Here is a 23,363-nt window from a genome sequence, read left to right on the forward strand (position 1 = left end):
CAGAACCTAAACCCATACCATTATTGCTAAGCAGCAAGACAGGGGCCCATTGCACTCCCACGGGGCCTTTTTAAATGCAATCCATAACCCGGATTTGCCAGGAACCCTTCTTACTCCTCCTACTTGCATGTGACACTGGGCTTAGGATCTGCATAGGAAACACACACACAAGCACACACCTACCTTTGTTGCCTGCAGATGCCTCCTTGGCTGTCCCCAAACGGTATCAAACCAACACCCACGGGAAGCTGTAAGCATAGAGGACATGCCTGCACCCCATTGGACTTACCTGTGTGGGTTAAATCCGGGTTATTTGACAACCTATGGCGGTGATGGTTCTGCTCAGGCAGAGCAGTGCTGATGCTCCTCATAAAGCTGTCGCTGCTGTGAAGGTTCTAGGTGACATCACAAATCCCTTTGGTTACATACACAACAAAGCTGGGTTGTTGTTGTTTACACTCTGCAAGGCCTGTGGAAGTGAGTGACATCATAGCACTGTAGTTCTGAGGGTTCAAGATGGATGCAACAATCTCCTGTTGCTTCTATGAAGGCCGTAATAGACGACATCACCAAACAGCTCCATAGTCACATACACAGCAAAGGAGAGATGTTGTTTACACCTAGTGATGTCAGTGGTATTGAGTGACATCACAGCACAGTGCTAAGGCTCCTGGGCCTGGACACAGCAGCGGCTGCAATATCTCAACGGAGAATACGTTTATATCTATGTGTGTGTGTGCGCATATATATATATATATATATATATATATATATATATATATATATATATTTCTCCGCCGAAATCACTTTTAAACCCATTTCCACCTTTTTTTCCCTTCTCTTCCTCTTACTTTTTTTTCACGTTTTTTTACGTTTTTCTCCTTTTCGCCTCTTTTCTGGGCGTATTATTCTTCTTTTTCTTCTTTTTTTTCGTCTAATGCATACCCCATCAGTGCAGCAATGCTTATTCAATACCGCCAGCAGATGGAGACACTGGGGGATAATTTTCTAAGGATTTATACTGATTTTTCCTGTCTGAATTTGTCGCACAGAAAGTTGCAGGCCAAATATGTGTGACATTTCTGCGACTTTAGCTTCTAGAGCATTTTTACAACATTATACATAGGTGCTGAATACATAAAAAGCGACTGTTCAGCGACAGACAAGTCGCATCGGCTGAAAGTAGGCCAGAATGTCAGTCCATGTTGGAGCAGGTTTAGATACAGTCTAAAGCATAGATCTCAAAGTCTGTGCACAGAATTTAGCAAGGGCCTCGCACCTTCTGATGCATCAGGTAGGTGCACAATAGCATAGCCTAACCCTCTGTACTTTGGTCTATATTGATGCGGGACATAGACAGCCAGCTGATGACCAATCCATTAGTGCAATGGATGGCTGGAAGCATTTGTCTTTGCCTTTGCAATACCACAGAAGCAATGCATGGTCAATGTACAGCAATGACACACCTGTGTGAACAGCCAGGAGACCCCCCCCCCCATGTTATGTTACATAGTTACATAGTTAGTACGGTCGAAAAAAGACATATGTCCATCACGTTCAACCAGGGAATTAAGGGGTAGGGGTGTGGCGCGATATTGGGGAAGGGATGAGATTTTATATTTCTTCATAAGCATTAATCTTATTTTGTCAATTAGGAACATTCAGCACCCACCCGCTATCAAGGCAGCTGCCTATCATGTCATGCCCTACCTGCACAGGTGTGCTGGCTACTCAAATGATCCAATTAAGGAGGCCATTTAGTCAGCAGCAGCAGAAGTCCTGTGCCTGGACGCTCCAACAGGGGCCAGACACAAGCAGAAGCAGAAGCAGCAGAAGCAGCAGCAGCACCACCTTTTGTTTTTTGGCTGCAGCAGCAGCAAGGCCCACAGGGCTGGCTAGCTGGCTAGCCAGCAAGCAGGTAGCAATGAAAGTAGGAATCTTTCTTTTTAACCCTGTAAGGGGGTGGTGCACTGTACCCGAAGATACTGCCATATCGGGTCAATGCATAGGGCGACGGAACCAAGCTTCGAAATCGGCCCCCGTTCTCAAAAATCCATTTAATATATGGTCCCCAGATAGGGGACGTATCGGATATTAAACTGATAAGAACAGATACTACACTTGATCTTAGCCAAAAGGCCGAGAAGCGATAACCGTGAAAGGGGCGGGCCCAACAAGGTCCCCTTCATGGGCACTATCACTGCTTGCTGTCAGGGAGGCTGCCAGACAATTTTCCATGCACACTCTGGGCTGGGGGGCAGTCAACCACCAGTACACACAGCAGAACCTAAACCCATACCATTATTGCTAAGCAGCAAGACAGGGGCCCATTGCACTCCCACGGGGCCTTTTTAAATGCAATCCATAACCCGGATTTGCCAGGAACCCTTCTTACTCCTCCTACTTGCATGTGACACTGGGCTTAGGATCTGCATAGGAAACACACACACAAGCACACACCTACCTTTGTTGCCTGCAGATGCCTCCTTGGCTGTCCCCAAACGGTATCAAACCAACACCCACGGGAAGCTGTAAGCATAGAGGACATGCCTGCACCCCATTGGACTTACCTGTGTGGGTTAAATCCGGGTTATTTGACAACCTATGGCGGTGATGGTTCTGCTCAGGCAGAGCAGTGCTGATGCTCCTCATAAAGCTGTCGCTGCTGTGAAGGTTCTAGGTGACATCACAAATCCCTTTGGTTACATACACAACAAAGCTGGGTTGTTGTTGTTTACACTCTGCAAGGCCTGTGGAAGTGAGTGACATCATAGCACTGTAGTTCTGAGGGTTCAAGATGGATGCAACAATCTCCTGTTGCTTCTATGAAGGCCGTAATAGACGACATCACCAAACAGCTCCATAGTCACATACACAGCAAAGGAGAGATGTTGTTTACACCTAGTGATGTCAGTGGTATTGAGTGACATCACAGCACAGTGCTAAGGCTCCTGGGCCTGGACACAGCAGCGGCTGCAATATCTCAACGGAGAATACGTTTATATCTATGTGTGTGTGTGCGCATATATATATATATATATATATATATATATATATATATTTCTCCGCCGAAATCACTTTTAAACCCATTTCCACCTTTTTTTCCCTTCTCTTCCTCTTACTTTTTTTTCACGTTTTTTTACGTTTTTCTCCTTTTCGCCTCTTTTCTGGGCGTATTATTCTTCTTTTTCTTCTTTTTTTTCGTCTAATGCATACCCCATCAGTGCAGCAATGCTTATTCAATACCGCCAGCAGATGGAGACACTGGGGGATAATTTTCTAAGGATTTATACTGATTTTTCCTGTCTGAATTTGTCGCACAGAAAGTTGCAGGCCAAATATGTGTGACATTTCTGCGACTTTAGCTTCTAGAGCATTTTTACAACATTATACATAGGTGCTGAATACATAAAAAGCGACTGTTCAGCGACAGACAAGTCGCATCGGCTGAAAGTAGGCCAGAATGTCAGTCCATGTTGGAGCAGGTTTAGATACAGTCTAAAGCATAGATCTCAAAGTCTGTGCACAGAATTTAGCAAGGGCCTCGCACCTTCTGATGCATCAGGTAGGTGCACAATAGCATAGCCTAACCCTCTGTACTTTGGTCTATATTGATGCGGGACATAGACAGCCAGCTGATGACCAATCCATTAGTGCAATGGATGGCTGGAAGCATTTGTCTTTGCCTTTGCAATACCACAGAAGCAATGCATGGTCAATGTACAGCAATGACACACCTGTGTGAACAGCCAGGAGACCCCCCCCCCCATGTTATGTTACATAGTTACATAGTTAGTATGGTCGAAAAAAGACATATGTCCATCACGTTCAACCAGGGAATTAAGGGGTAGGGGTGTGGCGCGATATTGGGGAAGGGATGAGATTTTATATTTCTTCATAAGCATTAATCTTATTTTGTCAATTAGGAACATTCAGCACCCACCCGCTATCAAGGCAGCTGCCTATCATGTCATGCCCTACCTGCACAGGTGTGCTGGCTACTCAAATGATCCAATTAAGGAGGCCATTTAGTCAGCAGCAGCAGAAGTCCTGTGCCTGGACGCTCCAACAGGGGCCAGACACAAGCAGAAGCAGAAGCAGCAGAAGCAGCAGCAGCACCACCTTTTGTTTTTTGGCTGCAGCAGCAGCAAGGCCCACAGGGCTGGCTAGCTGGCTAGCCAGCAAGCAGGTAGCAATGAAAGTAGGAATCTTTCTTTTTAACCCTGTAAGGGGGTGGTGCACTGTACCCGAAGATACTGCCATATCGGGTCAATGCATAGGGCGACGGAAGCAAGCTTCGAAATCGGCCCCCGTTCTCAAAAATCCATTTAATATATGGTCCCCAGATAGGGGACGTATCAGATATTAAACTGATAAGAACAGATTTTTTTTTTAAGTTAGCCCTCAGAACTCACTCAGAGTTCCAAGATCTTATTTGGAACTCAATTTTGTGTTCATCATCAGGTAACATGTTTTTATTTCTTTTCTTAAACACTAATGGAACAAAATAGAACATTTAAAAACAAAATAAGAAACAACATAAAATAGCAAAACCAAACATTACTTTCTAATTAAGCAAAACCAAATTAGAAGGTCATCCCCTTCCTCCATGCAAACACCATTAGAAAGTCTATCAGTCCTCGACTGATATTGCCATTTGCTATATCTTTCTTAACTTGAGACGCTAACCAGCCTGGAATTTTATACGTTTCAACAAAACGGTTCATGTCTGCCTTGAAAGAAAAATAGACTTTATCCCGAGCTTCTTCCTCCCGGTTCTTCAAGCCTATCTTTAGATCCATCATATCTTTGTCAAACGTTTTTCTTTCTGCTTCCGACAAATTTTCCAACAAACCACCAAGCACACCAAAATACTGCACTGGCACATACACTTCCTCCTCTCTCTTCTTCTTCTGCTCTGTAGGTCTTCTAGTTGGAACCTGCTCCACTTCTGGTTCTTTCACTTCAGCTGGTTCCTCTCTACTTCTTTTTACAGCTTCCTTTTTCTCTGAATTTTTCTCAGACTTTTTCTTAGGACACGAGCCAAGCAGATGGCCCTCCTCACCACACAGATGGCATTTCCTTTTCTTTTGACAATTTTCCACGTCGTGACCCTCCTCTTGACACTTGAAACACCACAAAAACGTGCAATCCTCCTTTCTGTGACCGTACTGTTTACATTTGCGGCAAAAATCTTGCATGCCAGAAAAATACAGATCCCCGTTCACAGAACCAATTTTAAACCGTCCTGGGGGGATCACTAACTTGCCATCTGCCATTTTAAATTTCACATGGAACCTCCACTTGGTGGTCCATAGTCCATATTGATTAAATACCTTGCCTTTAGGCAGAACACTGTCACAGAATCGAGACAAAAAGGTAACGATATCCTCCTCCGAAGTATATGGGCTATACATCCTTATAGTCACCAATCGTTCTCTACGTGGGAAATGTGGAACTATCTCCACCCCTTCCAAAACCGGACATACCTTCTTTTGCTGCAATATGTTCCAAAATGACTCATAGTCCTCTTCAGAAGCCAGCACCACGTCGTAGTATCCACTTCTGGGAAACTCAAGCATGGATAGGATTTGCTCCCTCTTGACTTCCAGCAACTTAAACAGCACTTCTTCCACGACAAAGACAAGGCCTCTTTCCTTCTTCCGGACATCGAGCAGGGAAATACGAACTCCATTCCGAAGTCTCGCAAAAGGCGGCACGCCTTCCGAAGAAAAACCGCAATCTTCCTCCATGTCCATGATGTCCAGACACCTCCCCCACCGAAGTAGGTAGGTGGGGATCGCCTCCCGTTGTCTGGGGACTAAGCCGGCTCCCTGATAGCAGCAGGGGGGTGAAGTCCCTCCGTTAAGAAGGACGATCCCCCCAGGCAAAGGAGCCGGGTACCCCAGACACCCTCTGGCCAGACCAAGTGAGCAGAACTACACTTGATCTTAGCCAAAAGGCCGAGAAGCGATAACCGTGAAAGGGGCGGGCCCAACAAGGTCCCCTTCATGGGCACTATCACTGCTTGCTGTCAGGGAGGCTGCCAGACAATTTTCCATGCACACTCTGGGCTGGGGGGCAGTCAACCACCAGTACACACAGCAGAACCTAAACCCATACCATTATTGCTAAGCAGCAAGACAGGGGCCCATTGCACTCCCACGGGGCCTTTTTAAATGCAATCCATAACCCGGATTTGCCAGGAACCCTTCTTACTCCTCCTACTTGCATGTGACACTGGGCTTAGGATCTGCATAGGAAACACACACACAAGCACACACCTACCTTTGTTGCCTGCAGATGCCTCCTTGGCTGTCCCCAAACGGTATCAAACCAACACCCACGGGAAGCTGTAAGCATAGAGGACATGCCTGCACCCCATTGGACTTACCTGTGTGGGTTAAATCCGGGTTATTTGACAACCTATGGCGGTGATGGTTCTGCTCAGGCAGAGCAGTGCTGATGCTCCTCATAAAGCTGTCGCTGCTGTGAAGGTTCTAGGTGACATCACAAATCCCTTTGGTTACATACACAACAAAGCTGGGTTGTTGTTGTTTACACTCTGCAAGGCCTGTGGAAGTGAGTGACATCATAGCACTGTAGTTCTGAGGGTTCAAGATGGATGCAACAATCTCCTGTTGCTTCTATGAAGGCCGTAATAGACGACATCACCAAACAGCTCCATAGTCACATACACAGCAAAGGAGAGATGTTGTTTACACCTAGTGATGTCAGTGGTATTGAGTGACATCACAGCACAGTGCTAAGGCTCCTGGGCCTGGACACAGCAGCGGCTGCAATATCTCAACGGAGAATACGTTTATATCTATGTGTGTGTGTGCGCATATATATATATATATATATATATATATATATATATATATATATATTTCTCCGCCGAAATCACTTTTAAACCCATTTCCACCTTTTTTTCCCTTCTCTTCCTCTTACTTTTTTTTTCACGTTTTTTTACGTTTTTCTCCTTTTCGCCTCTTTTCTGGGCGTATTATTCTTCTTTTTCTTCTTTTTTTTCGTCTAATGCATACCCCATCAGTGCAGCAATGCTTATTCAATACCGCCAGCAGATGGAGACACTGGGGGATAATTTTCTAAGGATTTATACTGATTTTTCCTGTCTGAATTTGTCGCACAGAAAGTTGCAGGCCAAATATGTGTGACATTTCTGCGACTTTAGCTTCTAGAGCATTTTTACAACATTATACATAGGTGCTGAATACATAAAAAGCGACTGTTCAGCGACAGACAAGTCGCATCGGCTGAAAGTAGGCCAGAATGTCAGTCCATGTTGGAGCAGGTTTAGATACAGTCTAAAGCATAGATCTCAAAGTCTGTGCACAGAATTTAGCAAGGGCCTCGCACCTTCTGATGCATCAGGTAGGTGCACAATAGCATAGCCTAACCCTCTGTACTTTGGTCTATATTGATGCGGGACATAGACAGCCAGCTGATGACCAATCCATTAGTGCAATGGATGGCTGGAAGCATTTGTCTTTGCCTTTGCAATACCACAGAAGCAATGCATGGTCAATGTACAGCAATGACACACCTGTGTGAACAGCCAGGAGACCCCCCCCCCCCATGTTATGTTACATAGTTACATAGTTAGTACGGTCGAAAAAAGACATATGTCCATCACGTTCAACCAGGGAATTAAGGGGTAGGGGTGTGGCGCGATATTGGGGAAGGGATGAGATTTTATATTTCTTCATAAGCATTAATCTTATTTTGTCAATTAGGAACATTCAGCACCCACCCGCTATCAAGGCAGCTGCCTATCATGTCATGCCCTACCTGCACAGGTGTGCTGGCTACTCAAATGATCCAATTAAGGAGGCCATTTAGTCAGCAGCAGCAGAAGTCCTGTGCCTGGACGCTCCAACAGGGGCCAGACACAAGCAGAAGCAGAAGCAGCAGAAGCAGCAGCAGCACCACCTTTTGTTTTTTGGCTGCAGCAGCAGCAAGGCCCACAGGGCTGGCTAGCTGGCTAGCCAGCAAGCAGGTAGCAATGAAAGTAGGAATCTTTCTTTTTAACCCTGTAAGGGGGTGGTGCACTGTACCCGAAGATACTGCCATATCGGGTCAATGCATAGGGCGACGGAAGCAAGCTTCGAAATCGGCCCCCGTTCTCAAAAATCCATTTAATATATGGTCCCCAGATAGGGGACGTATCAGATATTAAACTGATAAGAACAGATTTTTTTTTTAAAGCCGAGGAACGTGCTTTCGATTCACCCAAAGTGCAAGAAAAAGTGCAAACGTGTTACACTAAAAAAAAACGTGCACAAAGGATGCGGTCTATCGCAAGCCCTTCTCCGATAGGAGAGAGGCCCCCCAACAAACCTTACCCTTCGCCTCCGGACCAAAAGGTACCTGCGAGGTTCCAGGTTCGATGTCCCTTTTCGCCGAAGCTACTAGGGGACCACAAATGCTCCCGGCATCCCCCTTGGCGTTAGCCAAGGTATCTGCCCGCAGAGCCGATTACGGTAGGTACCCTGCCAAAGCAGGAGTACCCGGGGTGTTTGCAGGGAGGTGCGGAACCTAATGGCCACACACACCTCCCCTAGACCGCCAGGAGGGACACCCAGAAGGGCTACCGCATCCTGACAAATCCTGTGAACACACAACACGCAAAAAGTGACACAGTGAGACAAAAAAAGAAATAAATAAGTGAATGTGTGCAGATATACTGCCCGGACATCCGGCCGGATCTATAAAAATTTCTCTGATCCTAGCCAGAAGGCCGGGAATCAAGAGGTGAGTGCCACAAGGTGAAGAGATTATGGTGCCCGTGCTTCAACTCAGTGAGTCTATTCTCCCAGTGAGTTTCGGCACCTCGGGGTCACCACTCCCCGAGGCACAAAAGTACCTCGGCTCTAGACCCTCTCAGCCTCATGGCGAGACCCGGAGGGAACAGGTCACATCGGGGCAGCCGTCGAGCTGATTCCTCAGAACCAGCCCCGGAAAGCCCTGGTACACCTGCATCCTCCATGCAGCACCCATCCCCACCAGCATGAAAACTGATAAGAACAGATACTACACTTGATCTTAGCCAAAAGGCCGAGAAGCGATAACCGTGAAAGGGGCGGGCCCAACAAGGTCCCCTTCATGGGCACTATCACTGCTTGCTGTCAGGGAGGCTGCCAGACAATTTTCCATGCACACTCTGGGCTGGGGGGCAGTCAACCACCAGTACACACAGCAGAACCTAAACCCATACCATTATTGCTAAGCAGCAAGACAGGGGCCCATTGCACTCCCACGGGGCCTTTTTAAATGCAATCCATAACCCGGATTTGCCAGGAACCCTTCTTACTCCTCCTACTTGCATGTGACACTGGGCTTAGGATCTGCATAGGAAACACACACACAAGCACACACCTACCTTTGTTGCCTGCAGATGCCTCCTTGGCTGTCCCCAAACGGTATCAAACCAACACCCACGGGAAGCTGTAAGCATAGAGGACATGCCTGCACCCCATTGGACTTACCTGTGTGGGTTAAATCCGGGTTATTTGACAACCTATGGCGGTGATGGTTCTGCTCAGGCAGAGCAGTGCTGATGCTCCTCATAAGCTGCTGTGAAGGTTCTAGGTGACATCACAAATCCCTTTGGTTACATACACAACAAAGCTGGGTTGTTGTTGTTTACACTCTGCAAGGCCTGTGGAAGTGAGTGACATCATAGCACTGTAGTTCTGAGGGTTCAAGATGGATGCAACAATCTCCTGTTGCTTCTATGAAGGCCGTAATAGACGACATCACCAAACAGCTCCATAGTCACATACACAGCAAAGGAGAGATGTTGTTTACACCTAGTGATGTCAGTGGTATTGAGTGACATCACAGCACAGTGCTAAGGCTCCTGGGCCTGGACACAGCAGCGGCTGCAATATCTCAACGGAGAATACGTTTATATCTATGTGTGTGTGTGCGCATATATATATATATATATATATATATATATATATATATATTTCTCCGCCGAAATCACTTTTAAACCCATTTCCACCTTTTTTTCCCTTCTCTTCCTCTTACTTTTTTTTCACGTTTTTTTACGTTTTTCTCCTTTTCGCCTCTTTTCTGGGCGTATTATTCTTCTTTTTCTTCTTTTTTTTCGTCTAATGCATACCCCATCAGTGCAGCAATGCTTATTCAATACCGCCAGCAGATGGAGACACTGGGGGATAATTTTCTAAGGATTTATACTGATTTTTCCTGTCTGAATTTGTCGCACAGAAAGTTGCAGGCCAAATATGTGTGACATTTCTGCGACTTTAGCTTCTAGAGCATTTTTACAACATTATACATAGGTGCTGAATACATAAAAAGCGACTGTTCAGCGACAGACAAGTCGCATCGGCTGAAAGTAGGCCAGAATGTCAGTCCATGTTGGAGCAGGTTTAGATACAGTCTAAAGCATAGATCTCAAAGTCTGTGCACAGAATTTAGCAAGGGCCTCGCACCTTCTGATGCATCAGGTAGGTGCACAATAGCATAGCCTAACCCTCTGTACTTTGGTCTATATTGATGCGGGACATAGACAGCCAGCTGATGACCAATCCATTAGTGCAATGGATGGCTGGAAGCATTTGTCTTTGCCTTTGCAATACCACAGAAGCAATGCATGGTCAATGTACAGCAATGACACACCTGTGTGAACAGCCAGGAGACCCCCCCCCCCATGTTATGTTACATAGTTACATAGTTAGTACGGTCGAAAAAAGACATATGTCCATCACGTTCAACCAGGGAATTAAGGGGTAGGGGTGTGGCGCGATATTGGGGAAGGGATGAGATTTTATATTTCTTCATAAGCATTAATCTTATTTTGTCAATTAGGAACATTCAGCACCCACCCGCTATCAAGGCAGCTGCCTATCATGTCATGCCCTACCTGCACAGGTGTGCTGGCTACTCAAATGATCCAATTAAGGAGGCCATTTAGTCAGCAGCAGCAGAAGTCCTGTGCCTGGACGCTCCAACAGGGGCCAGACACAAGCAGAAGCAGAAGCAGCAGAAGCAGCAGCAGCACCACCTTTTGTTTTTTGGCTGCAGCAGCAGCAAGGCCCACAGGGCTGGCTAGCTGGCTAGCCAGCAAGCAGGTAGCAATGAAAGTAGGAATCTTTCTTTTTAACCCTGTAAGGGGGTGGTGCACTGTACCCGAAGATACTGCCATATCGGGTCAATGCATAGGGCGACGGAAGCAAGCTTCGAAATCGGCCCCCGTTCTCAAAAATCCATTTAATATATGGTCCCCAGATAGGGGACGTATCAGATATTAAACTGATAAGAACAGATACTACACTTGATCTTAGCCAAAAGGCCGAGAAGCGATAACCGTGAAAGGGGCGGGCCCAACAAGGTCCCCTTCATGGGCACTATCACTGCTTGCTGTCAGGGAGGCTGCCAGACAATTTTCCATGCACACTCTGGGCTGGGGGGCAGTCAACCACCAGTACACACAGCAGAACCTAAACCCATACCATTATTGCTAAGCAGCAAGACAGGGGCCCATTGCACTCCCACGGGGCCTTTTTAAATGCAATCCATAACCCGGATTTGCCAGGAACCCTTCTTACTCCTCCTACTTGCATGTGACACTGGGCTTAGGATCTGCATAGGAAACACACACACAAGCACACACCTACCTTTGTTGCCTGCAGATGCCTCCTTGGCTGTCCCCAAACGGTATCAAACCAACACCCACGGGAAGCTGTAAGCATAGAGGACATGCCTGCACCCCATTGGACTTACCTGTGTGGGTTAAATCCGGGTTATTTGACAACCTATGGCGGTGATGGTTCTGCTCAGGCAGAGCAGTGCTGATGCTCCTCATAAAGCTGTCGCTGCTGTGAAGGTTCTAGGTGACATCACAAATCCCTTTGGTTACATACACAACAAAGCTGGGTTGTTGTTGTTTACACTCTGCAAGGCCTGTGGAAGTGAGTGACATCATAGCACTGTAGTTCTGAGGGTTCAAGATGGATGCAACAATCTCCTGTTGCTTCTATGAAGGCCGTAATAGACGACATCACCAAACAGCTCCATAGTCACATACACAGCAAAGGAGAGATGTTGTTTACACCTAGTGATGTCAGTGGTATTGAGTGACATCACAGCACAGTGCTAAGGCTCCTGGGCCTGGACACAGCAGCGGCTGCAATATCTCAACGGAGAATACGTTTATATCTATGTGTGTGTGTGCGCATATATATATATATATATATATATATATATATATATTTCTCCGCCGAAATCACTTTTAAACCCATTTCCACCTTTTTTTCCCTTCTCTTCCTCTTACTTTTTTTTCACGTTTTTTTACGTTTTTCTCCTTTTCGCCTCTTTTCTGGGCGTATTATTCTTCTTTTTCTTCTTTTTTTTCGTCTAATGCATACCCCATCAGTGCAGCAATGCTTATTCAATACCGCCAGCAGATGGAGACACTGGGGGATAATTTTCTAAGGATTTATACTGATTTTTCCTGTCTGAATTTGTCGCACAGAAAGTTGCAGGCCAAATATGTGTGACATTTCTGCGACTTTAGCTTCTAGAGCATTTTTACAACATTATACATAGGTGCTGAATACATAAAAAGCGACTGTTCAGCGACAGACAAGTCGCATCGGCTGAAAGTAGGCCAGAATGTCAGTCCATGTTGGAGCAGGTTTAGATACAGTCTAAAGCATAGATCTCAAAGTCTGTGCACAGAATTTAGCAAGGGCCTCGCACCTTCTGATGCATCAGGTAGGTGCACAATAGCATAGCCTAACCCTCTGTACTTTGGTCTATATTGATGCGGGACATAGACAGCCAGCTGATGACCAATCCATTAGTGCAATGGATGGCTGGAAGCATTTGTCTTTGCCTTTGCAATACCACAGAAGCAATGCATGGTCAATGTACAGCAATGACACACCTGTGTGAACAGCCAGGAGACCCCCCCCCCCATGTTATGTTACATAGTTACATAGTTAGTACGGTCGAAAAAAGACATATGTCCATCACGTTCAACCAGGGAATTAAGGGGTAGGGGTGTGGCGCGATATTGGGGAAGGGATGAGATTTTATATTTCTTCATAAGCATTAATCTTATTTTGTCAATTAGGAACATTCAGCACCCACCCGCTATCAAGGCAGCTGCCTATCATGTCATGCCCTACCTGCACAGGTGTGCTGGCTACTCAAATGATCCAATTAAGGAGGCCATTTAGTCAGCAGCAGCAGAAGTCCTGTGCCTGGACGCTCCAACAGGGGCCAGACACAAGCAGAAGCAGAAGCAGCAGAAGCAGCAGCAGCACCACCTTTTGTTTTTTGGCTGCAGCAGCAGCAAGGCCCACAGGGCTGGCTAGCTGGCTAGCCAGCAAGCAGGTAGCAATGAAAGTAGGAATCTTTCTTTTTAACCCTGTAAGGGGGTGGTGCACTGTACCCGAAGATACTGCCATATCGGGTCAATGCATAGGGCGACGGAAGCAAGCTTCGAAATCGGCCCCCGTTCTCAAAAATCCATTTAATATATGGTCCCCAGATAGGGGACGTATCAGATATTAAACTGATAAGAACAGATACTACACTTGATCTTAGCCAAAAGGCCGAGAAGCGATAACCGTGAAAGGGGCGGGCCCAACAAGGTCCCCTTCATGGGCACTATCACTGCTTGCTGTCAGGGAGGCTGCCAGACAATTTTCCATGCACACTCTGGGCTGGGGGGCAGTCAACCACCAGTACACACAGCAGAACCTAAACCCATACCATTATTGCTAAGCAGCAAGACAGGGGCCCATTGCACTCCCACGGGGCCTTTTTAAATGCAATCCATAACCCGGATTTGCCAGGAACCCTTCTTACTCCTCCTACTTGCATGTGACACTGGGCTTAGGATCTGCATAGGAAACACACACACAAGCACACACCTACCTTTGTTGCCTGCAGATGCCTCCTTGGCTGTCCCCAAACGGTATCAAACCAACACCCACGGGAAGCTGTAAGCATAGAGGACATGCCTGCACCCCATTGGACTTACCTGTGTGGGTTAAATCCGGGTTATTTGACAACCTATGGCGGTGATGGTTCTGCTCAGGCAGAGCAGTGCTGATGCTCCTCATAAAGCTGTCGCTGCTGTGAAGGTTCTAGGTGACATCACAAATCCCTTTGGTTACATACACAACAAAGCTGGGTTGTTGTTGTTTACACTCTGCAAGGCCTGTGGAAGTGAGTGACATCATAGCACTGTAGTTCTGAGGGTTCAAGATGGATGCAACAATCTCCTGTTGCTTCTATGAAGGCCGTAATAGACGACATCACCAAACAGCTCCATAGTCACATACACAGCAAAGGAGAGATGTTGTTTACACCTAGTGATGTCAGTGGTATTGAGTGACATCACAGCACAGTGCTAAGGCTCCTGGGCCTGGACACAGCAGCGGCTGCAATATCTCAACGGAGAATACGTTTATATCTATGTGTGTGTGTGCGCATATATATATATATATATATATATATATATATTTCTCCGCCGAAATCACTTTTAAACCCATTTCCACCTTTTTTTCCCTTCTCTTCCTCTTACTTTTTTTTCACGTTTTTTTACGTTTTTCTCCTTTTCGCCTCTTTTCTGGGCGTATTATTCTTCTTTTTCTTCTTTTTTTTCGTCTAATGCATACCCCATCAGTGCAGCAATGCTTATTCAATACCGCCAGCAGATGGAGACACTGGGGGATAATTTTCTAAGGATTTATACTGATTTTTCCTGTCTGAATTTGTCGCACAGAAAGTTGCAGGCCAAATATGTGTGACATTTCTGCGACTTTAGCTTCTAGAGCATTTTTACAACATTATACATAGGTGCTGAATACATAAAAAGCGACTGTTCAGCGACAGACAAGTCGCATCGGCTGAAAGTAGGCCAGAATGTCAGTCCATGTTGGAGCAGGTTTAGATACAGTCTAAAGCATAGATCTCAAAGTCTGTGCACAGAATTTAGCAAGGGCCTCGCACCTTCTGATGCATCAGGTAGGTGCACAATAGCATAGCCTAACCCTCTGTACTTTGGTCTATATTGATGCGGGACATAGACAGCCAGCTGATGACCAATCCATTAGTGCAATGGATGGCTGGAAGCATTTGTCTTTGCCTTTGCAATACCACAGAAGCAATGCATGGTCAATGTACAGCAATGACACACCTGTGTGAACAGCCAGGAGACCCCCCCCCCCCATGTTATGTTACATAGTTACATAGTTAGTACGGTCGAAAAAAGACATATGTCCATCACGTTCAACCAGGGAATTAAGGGGTAGGGGTGTGGCGCGATATTGGGGAAGGGATGAGATTTTATATTTCTTCATAAGCATTAATCTTATTTTGTCAATTAGGAACATTCAGCACCCACCCGCTATCAAGGCAGCTGCCTATCATGTCATGCCCTACCTGCACAGGTGTGCTGGCTACTCAAATGATCCAATTAAGGAGGCCATTTAGTCAGCAGCAGCAGAAGTCCTGTGCCTGGACGCTCCAACAGGGGCCAGACACAAGCAGAAGCAGAAGCAGCAGAAGCAGCAGCAGCACCACCTTTTGTTTTTTGGCTGCAGCAGCAGCAAGGCCCACAGGGCTGGCTAGCTGGCTAGCCAGCAAGCAGGTAGCAATGAAAGTAGGAATCTTTCTTTTTAACCCTGTAAGGGGGTGGTGCACTGTACCCGAAGATACTGCCATATCGGGTCAATGCATAGGGCGACGGAAGCAAGCTTCGAAATCGGCCCCCGTTCTCAAAAATCCATTTAATATATGGTCCCCAGATAGGGGACGTATCAGATATTAAACTGATAAGAACAGATACTACACTTGATCTTAGCCAAAAGGCCGAGAAGCGATAACCGTGAAAGGGGCGGGCCCAACAAGGTCCCCTTCATGGGCACTATCACTGCTTGCTGTCAGGGAGGCTGCCAGACAATTTTCCATGCACACTCTGGGCTGGGGGGCAGTCAACCACCAGTACACACAGCAGAACCTAAACCCATACCATTATTGCTAAGCAGCAAGACAGGGGCCCATTGCACTCCCACGGGGCCTTTTTAAATGCAATCCATAACCCGGATTTGCCAGGAACCCTTCTTACTCCTCCTACTTGCATGTGACACTGGGCTTAGGATCTGCATAGGAAACACACACACAAGCACACACCTACCTTTGTTGCCTGCAGATGCCTCCTTGGCTGTCCCCAAACGGTATCAAACCAACACCCACGGGAAGCTGTAAGCATAGAGGACATGCCTGCACCCCATTGGACTTACCTGTGTGGGTTAAATCCGGGTTATTTGACAACCTATGGCGGTGATGGTTCTGCTCAGGCAGAGCAGTGCTGATGCTCCTCATAAAGCTGTCGCTGCTGTGAAGGTTCTAGGTGACATCACAAATCCCTTTGGTTACATACACAACAAAGCTGGGTTGTTGTTGTTTACACTCTGCAAGGCCTGTGGAAGTGAGTGACATCATAGCACTGTAGTTCTGAGGGTTCAAGATGGATGCAACAATCTCCTGTTGCTTCTATGAAGGCCGTAATAGACGACATCACCAAACAGCTCCATAGTCACATACACAGCAAAGGAGAGATGTTGTTTACACCTAGTGATGTCAGTGGTATTGAATGACATCACAGCACAGTGCTAAGGCTCCTGGGCCTGGACACAGCAGCGGCTGCAATATCTCAACGGAGAATACGTTTATATCTATGTGTGTGTGTGCGCATATATATATATATATATATATATATATATATATTTCTCCGCCGAAATCACTTTTAAACCCATTTCCACCTTTTTTTCCCTTCTCTTCCTCTTACTTTTTTTTCACGTTTTTTTACGTTTTTCTCCTTTTCGCCTCTTTTCTGGGCGTATTATTCTTCTTTTTCTTCTTTTTTTTCGTCTAATGCATACCCCATCAGTGCAGCAATGCTTATTCAATACCGCCAGCAGATGGAGACACTGGGGGATAATTTTCTAAGGATTTATACTGATTTTTCCTGTCTGAATTTGTCGCACAGAAAGTTGCAGGCCAAATATGTGTGACATTTCTGCGACTTTAGCTTCTAGAGCATTTTTACAACATTATACATAGGTGCTGAATACATAAAAAGCGACTGTTCAGCGACAGACAAGTCGCATCGGCTGAAAGTAGGCCAGAATGTCAGTCCATGTTGGAGCAGGTTTAGATACAGTCTAAAGCATAGATCTCAAAGTCTGTGCACAGAATTTAGCAAGGGCCTCGCACCTTCTGATGCATCAGGTAGGTGCACAATAGCATAGCCTAACCCTCTGTACTTTGGTCTATATTGATGCGGGACATAGACAGCCAGCTGATGACCAATCCATTAGTGCAATGGATGGCTGGAAGCATTTGTCTTTGCCTTTGCAATACCACAGAAGCAATGCATGGTCAATGTACAGCAATGACACACCTGTGTGAACAGCCAGGAGACCCCCCCCCCCATGTTATGTTACATAGTTACATAGTTAGTACGGTCGAAAAAAGACATATGTCCATCACGTTCAACCAGGGAATTAAGGGGTAGGGGTGTGGCGCGATATTGGGGAAGGGATGAGATTTTATATTTCTTCATAAGCATTAATCTTATTTTGTCAATTAGGAACATTCAGCACCCACCCGCTATCAAGGCAGCTGCCTATCATGTCATGCCCTACCTGCACAGGTGTGCTGGCTACTCAAATGATCCAATTAAGGAGGCCATTTAGTCAGCAGCAGCAGAAGTCCTGTGCCTGGACGCTCCAACAGGGGCCAGACACAAGCAGAAGCAGAAGCAGCAGAAGCAGCAGCAGCACCACCTTTTGTTTTTTGGCTGCAGCAGCAGCAAGGCCCACAGGGCTGGCTAGCTGGCTAGCCAGCAAGCAGGTAGCAATGAAAGTAGGAATCTTTCTTTTTAACCCTGTAAGGGGGTGGTGCACTGTACCCGAAGATACTGCCATATCGGGTCAATGCATAGGGCGACGGAAGCAAGCTTCGAAATCGGCCCCCGTTCTCAAAAATCCATTTAATATATGGTCCCCAGATAGGGGACGTATCAGATATTAAACTGATAAGAACAGATACTACACTTGATCTTAGCCAAAAGGCCGAGAAGCGATAACCGTGAAAGGGGCGGGCCCAACAAGGTCCCCTTCATGGGCACTATCACTGCTTGCTGTCAGGGAGGCTGCCAGACAATTTTCCATGCACACTCTGGGCTGGGGGGCAGTCAACCACCAGTACACACAGCAGAACCTAAACCCATACCATTATTGCTAAGCAGCAAGACAGGGGCCCATTGCACTCCCACGGGGCCTTTTTAAATGCAATCCATAACCCGGATTTGCCAGGAACCCTTCTTACTCCTCCTACTTGCATGTGACACTGGGCTTAGGATCTGCATAGGAAACACACACACAAGCACACACCTACCTTTGTTGCCTGCAGATGCCTCCTTGGCTGTCCCCAAACGGTATCAAACCAACACCCACGGGAAGCTGTAAGCATAGAGGACATGCCTGCACCCCATTGGACTTACCTGTGTGGGTTAAATCCGGGTTATTTGACAACCTATGGCGGTGATGGTTCTGCTCAGGCAGAGCAGTGCTGATGCTCCTCATAAAGCTGTCGCTGCTGTGAAGGTTCTAGGTGACATCACAAATCCCTTTGGTTACATACACAACAAAGCTGGGTTGTTGTTGTTTACACTCTGCAAGGCCTGTGGAAGTGAGTGACATCATAGCACTGTAGTTCTGAGGGTTCAAGATGGATGCAACAATCTCCTGTTGCTTCTATGAAGGCCGTAATAGACGACATCACCAAACAGCTCCATAGTCACATACACAGCAAAGGAGAGATGTTGTTTACACCTAGTGATGTCAGTGGTATTGAGTGACATCACAGCACAGTGCTAAGGCTCCTGGGCCTGGACACAGCAGCGGCTGCAATATCTCAACGGAGAATACGTTTATATCTATGTGTGTGTGTGCGCATATATATATATATATATATATATATATATATATATATATATATATTTCTCCGCCGAAATCACTTTTAAACCCATTTCCACCTTTTTTTCCCTTCTCTTCCTCTTACTTTTTTTTCACGTTTTTTTACGTTTTTCTCCTTTTCGCCTCTTTTCTGGGCGTATTATTCTTCTTTTTCTTCTTTTTTTTCGTCTAATGCATACCCCATCAGTGCAGCAATGCTTATTCAATACCGCCAGCAGATGGAGACACTGGGGGATAATTTTCTAAGGATTTATACTGATTTTTCCTGTCTGAATTTGTCGCACAGAAAGTTGCAGGCCAAATATGTGTGACATTTCTGCGACTTTAGCTTCTAGAGCATTTTTACAACATTATACATAGGTGCTGAATACATAAAAAGCGACTGTTCAGCGACAGACAAGTCGCATCGGCTGAAAGTAGGCCAGAATGTCAGTCCATGTTGGAGCAGGTTTAGATACAGTCTAAAGCATAGATCTCAAAGTCTGTGCACAGAATTTAGCAAGGGCCTCGCACCTTCTGATGCATCAGGTAGGTGCACAATAGCATAGCCTAACCCTCTGTACTTTGGTCTATATTGATGCGGGACATAGACAGCCAGCTGATGACCAATCCATTAGTGCAATGGATGGCTGGAAGCATTTGTCTTTGCCTTTGCAATACCACAGAAGCAATGCATGGTCAATGTACAGCAATGACACACCTGTGTGAACAGCCAGGAGACCCCCCCCCCCCATGTTATGTTACATAGTTACATAGTTAGTACGGTCGAAAAAAGACATATGTCCATCACGTTCAACCAGGGAATTAAGGGGTAGGGGTGTGGCGCGATATTGGGGAAGGGATGAGATTTTATATTTCTTCATAAGCATTAATCTTATTTTGTCAATTAGGAACATTCAGCACCCACCCGCTATCAAGGCAGCTGCCTATCATGTCATGCCCTACCTGCACAGGTGTGCTGGCTACTCAAATGATCCAATTAAGGAGGCCATTTAGTCAGCAGCAGCAGAAGTCCTGTGCCTGGACGCTCCAACAGGGGCCAGACACAAGCAGAAGCAGAAGCAGCAGAAGCAGCAGCAGCACCACCTTTTGTTTTTTGGCTGCAGCAGCAGCAAGGCCCACAGGGCTGGCTAGCTGGCTAGCCAGCAAGCAGGTAGCAATGAAAGTAGGAATCTTTCTTTTTAACCCTGTAAGGGGGTGGTGCACTGTACCCGAAGATACTGCCATATCGGGTCAATGCATAGGGCGACGGAAGCAAGCTTCGAAATCGGCCCCCGTTCTCAAAAATCCATTTAATATATGGTCCCCAGATAGGGGACGTATCAGATATTAAACTGATAAGAACAGATACTACACTTGATCTTAGCCAAAAGGCCGAGAAGCGATAACCGTGAAAGGGGCGGGCCCAACAAGGTCCCCTTCATGGGCACTATCACTGCTTGCTGTCAGGGAGGCTGCCAGACAATTTTCCATGCACACTCTGGGCTGGGGGGCAGTCAACCACCAGTACACACAGCAGAACCTAAACCCATACCATTATTGCTAAGCAGCAAGACAGGGGCCCATTGCACTCCCACGGGGCCTTTTTAAATGCAATCCATAACCCGGATTTGCCAGGAACCCTTCTTACTCCTCCTACTTGCATGTGACACTGGGCTTAGGATCTGCATAGGAAACACACACACAAGCACACACCTACCTTTGTTGCCTGCAGATGCCTCCTTGGCTGTCCCCAAACGGTATCAAACCAACACCCACGGGAAGCTGTAAGCATAGAGGACATGCCTGCACCCCATTGGACTTACCTGTGTGGGTTAAATCCGGGTTATTTGACAACCTATGGCGGTGATGGTTCTGCTCAGGCAGAGCAGTGCTGATGCTCCTCATAAAGCTGTCGCTGCTGTGAAGGTTCTAGGTGACATCACAAATCCCTTTGGTTACATACACAACAAAGCTGGGTTGTTGTTGTTTACACTCTGCAAGGCCTGTGGAAGTGAGTGACATCATAGCACTGTAGTTCTGAGGGTTCAAGATGGATGCAACAATCTCCTGTTGCTTCTATGAAGGCCGTAATAGACGACATCACCAAACAGCTCCATAGTCACATACACAGCAAAGGAGAGATGTTGTTTACACCTAGTGATGTCAGTGGTATTGAGTGACATCACAGCACAGTGCTAAGGCTCCTGGGCCTGGACACAGCAGCGGCTGCAATATCTCAACGGAGAATACGTTTATATCTATGTGTGTGTGTGCGCATATATATATATATATATATATATATATATATATATATATATTTCTCCGCCGAAATCACTTTTAAACCCATTTCCACCTTTTTTTCCCTTCTCTTCCTCTTACTTTTTTTTCACGTTTTTTTACGTTTTTCTCCTTTTCGCCTCTTTTCTGGGCGTATTATTCTTCTTTTTCTTCTTTTTTTTCGTCTAATGCATACCCCATCAGTGCAGCAATGCTTATTCAATACCGCCAGCAGATGGAGACACTGGGGGATAATTTTCTAAGGATTTATACTGATTTTTCCTGTCTGAATTTGTCGCACAGAAAGTTGCAGGCCAAATATGTGTGACATTTCTGCGACTTTAGCTTCTAGAGCATTTTTACAACATTATACATAGGTGCTGAATACATAAAAAGCGACTGTTCAGCGACAGACAAGTCGCATCGGCTGAAAGTAGGCCAGAATGTCAGTCCATGTTGGAGCAGGTTTAGATACAGTCTAAAGCATAGATCTCAAAGTCTGTGCACAGAATTTAGCAAGGGCCTCGCACCTTCTGATGCATCAGGTAGGTGCACAATAGCATAGCCTAACCCTCTGTACTTTGGTCTATATTGATGCGGGACATAGACAGCCAGCTGATGACCAATCCATTAGTGCAATGGATGGCTGGAAGCATTTGTCTTTGCCTTTGCAATACCACAGAAGCAATGCATGGTCAATGTACAGCAATGACACACCTGTGTGAACAGCCAGGAGACCCCCCCCCCCATGTTATGTTACATAGTTACATAGTTAGTACGGTCGAAAAAAGACATATGTCCATCACGTTCAACCAGGGAATTAAGGGGTAGGGGTGTGGCGCGATATTGGGGAAGGGATGAGATTTTATATTTCTTCATAAGCATTAATCTTATTTTGTCAATTAGGAACATTCAGCACCCACCCGCTATCAAGGCAGCTGCCTATCATGTCATGCCCTACCTGCACAGGTGTGCTGGCTACTCAAATGATCCAATTAAGGAGGCCATTTAGTCAGCAGCAGCAGAAGTCCTGTGCCTGGACGCTCCAACAGGGGCCAGACACAAGCAGAAGCAGAAGCAGCAGAAGCAGCAGCAGCACCACCTTTTGTTTTTTGGCTGCAGCAGCAGCAAGGCCCACAGGGCTGGCTAGCTGGCTAGCCAGCAAGCAGGTAGCAATGAAAGTAGGAATCTTTCTTTTTAACCCTGTAAGGGGGTGGTGCACTGTACCCGAAGATACTGCCATATCGGGTCAATGCATAGGGCGACGGAAGCAAGCTTCGAAATCGGCCCCCGTTCTCAAAAATCCATTTAATATATGGTCCCCAGATAGGGGACGTATCAGATATTAAACTGATAAGAACAGATACTACACTTGATCTTAGCCAAAAGGCCGAGAAGCGATAACCGTGAAAGGGGCGGGCCCAACAAGGTCCCCTTCATGGGCACTATCACTGCTTGCTGTCAGGGAGGCTGCCAGACAATTTTCCATGCACACTCTGGGCTGGGGGGCAGTCAACCACCAGTACACACAGCAGAACCTAAACCCATACCATTATTGCTAAGCAGCAAGACAGGGGCCCATTGCACTCCCACGGGGCCTTTTTAAATGCAATCCATAACCCGGATTTGCCAGGAACCCTTCTTACTCCTCCTACTTGCATGTGACACTGGGCTTAGGATCTGCATAGGAAACACACACACAAGCACACACCTACCTTTGTTGCCTGCAGATGCCTCCTTGGCTGTCCCCAAACGGTATCAAACCAACACCCACGGGAAGCTGTAAGCATAGAGGACATGCCTGCACCCCATTGGACTTACCTGTGTGGGTTAAATCCGGGTTATTTGACAACCTATGGCGGTGATGGTTCTGCTCAGGCAGAGCAGTGCTGATGCTCCTCATAAAGCTGTCGCTGCTGTGAAGGTTCTAGGTGACATCACAAATCCCTTTGGTTACATACACAACAAAGCTGGGTTGTTGTTGTTTACACTCTGCAAGGCCTGTGGAAGTGAGTGACATCATAGCACTGTAGTTCTGAGGGTTCAAGA

General features: G+C 46.4%; 8 non-coding genes and 2 pseudogenes across 8 annotated transcripts; all 10 read right to left on the reverse strand.

Annotated features, from left to right (window-relative positions):
* Window positions 1-1,960: 1,960 nt before the first annotated feature.
* On the reverse strand, window positions 1,961-2,151 carry LOC130333549 (U2 spliceosomal RNA). The gene has a single exon (XR_008875719.1). It is a non-coding gene; the product is annotated as a U2 spliceosomal RNA (small nuclear RNA).
* A 2,080-nt stretch (window positions 2,152-4,231) lies between these two features.
* Window positions 4,232-4,423, reverse strand: LOC130333552 (U2 spliceosomal RNA). The gene has a single exon (XR_008875721.1). It is a non-coding gene; the product is annotated as a U2 spliceosomal RNA (small nuclear RNA).
* Window positions 4,424-8,065: 3,642 nt separating this feature from the next.
* LOC130333553 (U2 spliceosomal RNA) lies at window positions 8,066-8,241 on the reverse strand (annotated as a pseudogene).
* A 692-nt stretch (window positions 8,242-8,933) lies between these two features.
* LOC130333560 (U2 spliceosomal RNA) lies at window positions 8,934-9,093 on the reverse strand (annotated as a pseudogene).
* A 2,075-nt stretch (window positions 9,094-11,168) lies between these two features.
* Window positions 11,169-11,359, reverse strand: LOC130333492 (U2 spliceosomal RNA). The gene has a single exon (XR_008875667.1). It is a non-coding gene; the product is annotated as a U2 spliceosomal RNA (small nuclear RNA).
* A 2,078-nt stretch (window positions 11,360-13,437) lies between these two features.
* On the reverse strand, window positions 13,438-13,628 carry LOC130333493 (U2 spliceosomal RNA). The gene has a single exon (XR_008875668.1). It is a non-coding gene; the product is annotated as a U2 spliceosomal RNA (small nuclear RNA).
* Window positions 13,629-15,703: 2,075 nt separating this feature from the next.
* On the reverse strand, window positions 15,704-15,894 carry LOC130333494 (U2 spliceosomal RNA). Its single transcript, XR_008875669.1, has one exon. It is a non-coding gene; the product is annotated as a U2 spliceosomal RNA (small nuclear RNA).
* Window positions 15,895-17,970: 2,076 nt separating this feature from the next.
* Window positions 17,971-18,161, reverse strand: LOC130333495 (U2 spliceosomal RNA). Its single transcript, XR_008875670.1, has one exon. It is a non-coding gene; the product is annotated as a U2 spliceosomal RNA (small nuclear RNA).
* Window positions 18,162-20,250: 2,089 nt separating this feature from the next.
* Window positions 20,251-20,441, reverse strand: LOC130333497 (U2 spliceosomal RNA). The gene has a single exon (XR_008875672.1). It is a non-coding gene; the product is annotated as a U2 spliceosomal RNA (small nuclear RNA).
* A 2,084-nt stretch (window positions 20,442-22,525) lies between these two features.
* LOC130333498 (U2 spliceosomal RNA) lies at window positions 22,526-22,716 on the reverse strand. The gene has a single exon (XR_008875673.1). It is a non-coding gene; the product is annotated as a U2 spliceosomal RNA (small nuclear RNA).
* Window positions 22,717-23,363: the final 647 nt, after the last annotated feature.

Source organism: Hyla sarda, unplaced genomic scaffold, assembly GCF_029499605.1.
Source record: "Hyla sarda isolate aHylSar1 unplaced genomic scaffold, aHylSar1.hap1 scaffold_412, whole genome shotgun sequence".
NCBI lineage: Eukaryota > Metazoa > Chordata > Amphibia > Anura > Hylidae > Hyla > Hyla sarda.